The sequence below is a fragment of the Ochotona curzoniae genome, unplaced genomic scaffold (genome assembly GCF_017591425.1).
Source record: "Ochotona curzoniae isolate NIBS_2020 unplaced genomic scaffold, NIBS_Ocur_1.0 contig_2210, whole genome shotgun sequence".
NCBI lineage: Eukaryota > Metazoa > Chordata > Mammalia > Lagomorpha > Ochotonidae > Ochotona > Ochotona curzoniae.
This window is the reverse complement of record NW_024465369.1, coordinates 34,274,592-34,280,427: the sequence shown is the minus strand read 5'-3', so window position 1 is coordinate 34,280,427 and position 5,836 is coordinate 34,274,592. Positions and strand designations below refer to the sequence as shown.

Below are 5,836 nucleotides of genomic sequence, written 5' to 3'. Positions count from 1 at the left end.
ACTGGCCCAGCCCCAGACGTGACCCACATTTGTGCCAGTGAGTACTATACCCTGGCATGGTCAGGACTGCTCTTTGACTTCCTTGCCCATTTCTTAATTGTATTGTTCATTTTGCTGTTGTTGAATTTCTGAAGTTTTTATAGATCTTGGATATTAGTCCTCTGTCTATTTTGTAGCTTGCAAAACTATTTTCTCCCGTTCTGTTTGCTGCTTCTTCACTTTGTTGATGGTTTCTTTTGAAATACAGAAGCTTCTTAGCTTGATGTAATCCCATTTGTTTATTTTTACTTTAATTGTACTTTTCTGGGCTATTCCAAGAAGTCATTGCCAATCGCCATGTCTTGTATATTGTTTGTGATGTTTTTCCTGGAGAAATCTGATTGTGTAGATCATAGATGTAGATTCTTGATCCATTTAGAGCTGATTGCTGTATAAGATGTAAGGTTGAAGTCTTGTTTATTATTTCTACATGTACCGATCCTCCAATTTTCCCATCAGCATCTGTTGAAGAGAATGCAGGGTATTGAAATCCTCCTCTATTATTCTATTGGAGTCTATGTCTCCCTTTAGATCCATTGAAATTGTTTTGAAATATCCAGTTGCCCTGGCTTTGGGTGCATATACATTCACTATAGTCACTTATTGTTGAATTGATCCATTGATCATTATGTAATGTCTTTCATCTCTTCTAATAGTTTTTGTGTTAAAGTCCTCCTTATCTGATATTAAAATGACTACACCCACTCATTTCTTTATCAAGCTGGCTCCCTGACATGGCATTCATGTGTGGTGGGTGCAGCATCCTGGCCAGGGTGGTCCCTATTCTCTGACCCCAGGTGCAACAACCTGACCCTTGGCGGGGGAGGATGCCCCCAAGCACCCTATTCTGTGTGTTGGCAAGTGTTGTGGCCCAGCCCTGGGAGATCCTCGGTGCCTGTGTATCAACTCCATTGCCTGTCTACATTCTCTTGTTGACATGAGTATGCAGTGGCCTATTCTCAGGAATAGGTCTGTACCAACCATTTTATTCACCCCAGGTAGCCCTTGGTGGGCTCCCTTGGGCCTGTTCCTGGTTTGATGCACAGTTGTGGAAGGGCTTGGAGGCTCATCAGCCCCACTCAGCTCTTATCCAGTGGCATGCCTAGCCATGGCCTTTGATTACAATACATTCCATTGTTTGAACCAGATAGACTAGAAGGGGAAGAAAAGGAGAGGGGCTATCCAAGGTCTCTCATAAGGGCTCTCCTCGTATCAGGAGCATTCCACACGCATGATCTAATTACTCCTCTGAAAGGTCTCCTCTCCAAACACCATGAAGTAGTATTTCAATATGTGAATTTGATGGAGGAGCCAGGACATGAGCATACATTGTATAACAACAATATCAGCTGCATAGACTTATTATTTTTAATAGACTCATCTGATAAAAGAAGATAGTGATATAACCCAGTGCATACAAGGCAAGGACTTTAACCATTAGGCTTTGGTGCTGGGCCCAGGAGCTAGTGATTTTTAGATGTCCTTTAGATAAGAACAACAGAGTAAGCTACATCCTGAGAACTTCAAGTGCAGGCCTGGGCTTTTTGGGTGAGGATGGAATGCAGGCCATCCAGGAGTGGAAGACTGGAGTGGGTGGTTTGCAAACCTGCAAGGGAGTGGGGAAAGAAGTAATCCCAAGCCACAAAGTAAATGGGCTTTCTTTTTCCATTGTATGTTTCAATCTTTCTCTTTCCAAGTTTCCACTTTGGTCCTTAAGGAAATATTTCCTCTGAGCCTTGTTCATAAGTTACAACAGAAGCAGAAGAACGCAGGGCCAATCCTGAACTCGTGAAAGTGCTTAGCTAACATTTACTTGATTGATTTGAGCACTGAGACGTACTTTAAGGGCAACTTTGCATTAGAAATACTTGTCCCTTAAAATAAATGCATTTCTTAGTAGCATCACAAAGTCCAGATGAAACCAGCCGAAGCCTGAGGAAAGAAAGAAAAAATGCAGTGCCTCAATGTTTGTTTCTGGAACTATTGATTCACCTGTGAGCTCACAAAGATGCTCCCAATTTCCCAATTTCTTTTTTTTTTTTTTCTTTGAGTTACTTACTACTATTTTTTTTTAAAAGATTTATTTATTTATTGGAAAGGTGGATATACAGAGAGGAGAGACAGAGAGGAAGATCTTCCGTCCAATGATTCACTCCCCAAGTGAGTGCAACAGCCGATGCTATGCCGATCCGAAGCCAGGATCCAGGAACTTCTTCCGGGTCTCCCACATGGGTGCAGGGTCCCAAAGCTTTGGGCCGTCCTCTGATGCTTTCCCAGGCCACAAGCAGGAAGCTGTATGGAAATGGAGCATCTAGGACATGAACTTGTGCTGTATGTAATGCTAGTGCTTGAAGGTGGAGGAATAGCCAGTTGAGCTATCCTGCCAGCACCAAGACACTCCCAATTCTTGGAGACCCAAGAATTAATTGTGCCATTAAAGGGAGTATTAGCTTAGGGATGATTGACTCATCAACACTAGTTTCATAAGTGATTAAACATTTCCCATAACGTGTGCTTTGGTGAGAACAGTGAGGGCGGAGCTGGAGGCTCTGTGCTTTTAGCTGGAGCTGGCTGAGTGGTTAGGCAAACACTTGACCCCTGCAGGCCTTGGTTTCTTCATCTGTAAAATGGACTTCTGTTAGATGGCCTTAAGATGTCTTCTGGTTCTGTTGCTCAGTTGACCTAAACTCAGGCTTGCCTGTGATTGTGGGAAAATGGCAAGCAATCATAAAAGGAAAAGCAAAGAAAAAAAGATGCAGAATTCCAAGGGCAAGACCAGAGATTGCAACAGGGTCTGTGCTCACCAGCCTGCAAGACTAACCTCCAGTGATTCTTGCCTCTGTGTGTCCATTTCTGGGGCATCCTCACCCACAGTAGAATAGGGCTGACCCTTTTCCATAGCAGGTCATTGCAGACGTGACTGGAGTGATTACTGGGGCTCTTGCCTTTCTGTTCAGGACCACTATCTCTGACGGAGCACAGTGGCACATTGTGAGGCTCCACGAACAGGTGGGAAAGTCCAAGCAGGGAGGAACTGCGGCCTGCTGCCAGCTGCAGGCATTGCCTGCAGGAACCATCTTGGAAGCAGAGCTCCCAGTCCTACTGGAGCTTTCAACATGAACATGCCTCTAGTTAACCTTTTGGGGGATACTTTGTTGGAAATTAAACCAAGACTGGTAAGCTAAGCCACTCCTGAATTCCTTACAGAAACCATGTGGGATAATAACTAAATGTTCTCATTGTAAGTCACTAAATATTGGAGTGATTTGTTGCATGGCAATATATAGATACTGGAATGTCTGTTAAAAAATATAGTTCTTATAGCATTTATATTAATGTCCTGTAAGTTTATGGAAACTGTGATTAAAAGATAAGTTTGTTTTAGTGCAGAGAATTCTTTATAAAATATTTATTTGAATGGTAGAGTTAGAGAGTAGATGGATAAAGAGAGCTCCTCCATCATCTAGTTCACTCCACAAATGGCCTCAATAGCCACAGCTGGGCCAATTCAAAGCCAGGAACTGGAAACTCCATCTGGATCTCCAGTATAGTGGCAGGGGCCCAAGTACTTGGACCATCTCCTGCTGCCTACTAAGTGCATTATCAGGGAACCAGGTGGAGCATCTGTGGACTGAACCTGCCATCATAGGGGCTGCAGGTGTCACAGAGGGCAGCTTGACATGCTGTGTCACAGTGCCAACACTTGGTACCCAAAATCTTGAACCCCATGCATAGTTGCTTTTTAATATTTATTTTTATTGGAAAGGAAATTTTACTGAGAGACAAGATCTTTCATCCACTGGTTCACTCCCCAACAGCCTGAGCTAATCTGAAGCCAGTAGCCTTCTCTGAGTCTCCCATGTGGGTACAGGGTTCGAAGGCCTTGGTTCATCCTTCAGTATGTTCCCAGGCCACAAGCAGGGAGCTGGATGGGAAGTGGAGCAGCCAGGACATGAACTGGCACCATTATGGGATGTTGGCACTTACCAATTAGACCATTTGAGCCATCACACTGGCCCCATAGTGTTTTTCATAATACACATTCTCTGTGAACTTTTTGAAGATGCACTTCTCTTCCTCCTTCCTTCCTCCCTTTCTCAATTCCTCCTTTCATTCCTCTTTCCTCCCTTCCTTCTTTCCTTCCTTCCTTCCTCCCCCCTCCCTCGCTCCCCTCTCTCCAGTTCATACTGGCTCTCTGACATGTCAGACTTTATTGCTGGGGACAGGCCACTCAGGCGTTCTGGATGGGGGTGTGTGCTTCCTCTTCACCATGTTTGGCTTCTGCTGCACAAGATGGCGCTGCATCTGTGGATGCAGCCATGCGCAGGTGGGGCGGTACTTGTTCCTGCAAATCACGTGCCAGCTGCCGTTGAGCATGGCCTGTGCATTCTTGTTGGTGGCGGTCCGTATTAATGAGGTGGCTGGCTTCCGCTGATCGGATCTGCACTTTATAAGCACCACAACGACAATGCCCTTTCTGTCCGCCACTGGCTCCAGGCCCGTGGTCTTGCAGTGGATCAAACCATTGTAGCAGAAGAAATTGTGGGCCTTCAAGAGACTGGTCTCTGTGCTCTGCCTCTGCTTGTTCCTCTTGGTGTGGAAACTGGAGCAGTTGCACAGGACCCATCCAGGGCAGGTGCGTGGACATGGCAGCACTGACACTTCCCGCTGGGGTGGCTGGAGATTGGTATAGGTGCAATTTCAAAATTTCAAGATTTTTTGATACAAAGTCAATTTTCCCTAAACTTTTGAAGTACTTACATGTCACCTGTACTGTTTAGTTCATCTTTTTTTTTTTTTAATATATTCACTCATTAGCAAATGCACAGAACCTTTTCTGTACCAGATGATACTTTCTTAGCTTCAAGGACTCAGTCAGGTCCCTGCCGTGGATGCTCTTGTTCCCTGCTTTCATGTTCTATCTTGTGTTTGTGTCCCTTGTTCTCAATCCGTAAACTGGCTGTGACTTTACTGGGCGAAGAGAATACTCATCAGTTCCTGTCGCCTGATTGTTTTGGTTTTAATAAGAGTGATCAATACCATCAGCTCCCCCTTTAAATGCTAATGAATGCTTTAACACAGCAGATGCAGAGATACAGTACTCTGCAGATTAAAATTGGGCACAAAATTAAATTGCTTACACATAGCAGAGGAGCCAGTTTGGACATCTTGATAATCAGTCACAACCAGCTGACAAATCTTGAATTGTCCCTGTGCCGACAAAAAGCCACCCCCCCACCGCCCCCCCGCCAGGCTCAGGCAGAACAGGCGTCATCTGGCAAGGCATGAACGTGCCGGCTGCCTCTGGGTAGGAGAAATGAGAGATACCAGGCTGGACTCACAGGGGCAGCTTTTTGTATCCTAAGGGCTGGGCCCGGCAGGACCATGGAGGTGCCTGAGCTCAGGATATACGTTCATTAGAAAGGTGATGCCTTGGGCCTCTGGGAGAGCCAGCCATGGAATGAGACTGTCTGCATTTCCCAAAGAACTGTGTCCTTGTGAAGTTCTTGGGAATCCGTAGTGTTTTTGTTCAGTTTTAAGAGAGACACTGATGCATAAAGGGAGCCCCCGTCTGCTGGTTCACCTCTCAATGCTCACGATGATTGGGGCTAGGCCAGGGCTGATGCCAGGATCTGAGAACTTAATCCAGCTTTACTATACATATGGCAAGAACCCAGGAACCCAGTCACTTGAACTATCATCACTACTACCCAGGGTCTGCATTCACTGAAAACTGGAGTCAGGAATGCTGGGTCTCAAACTCAGGTACTCCAGTGTGGAATGCTGGCACCTTAAA

General features: G+C 45.3%; 1 pseudogene; it reads right to left on the bottom strand.

Annotated features, from left to right (window-relative positions):
• Nucleotides 1-4,242: 4,242 nt before the first annotated feature.
• LOC121150824 lies at nucleotides 4,243-4,687 on the bottom strand (annotated as a pseudogene).
• Between the last annotated feature and the right edge of the window lie 1,149 nt (nucleotides 4,688-5,836).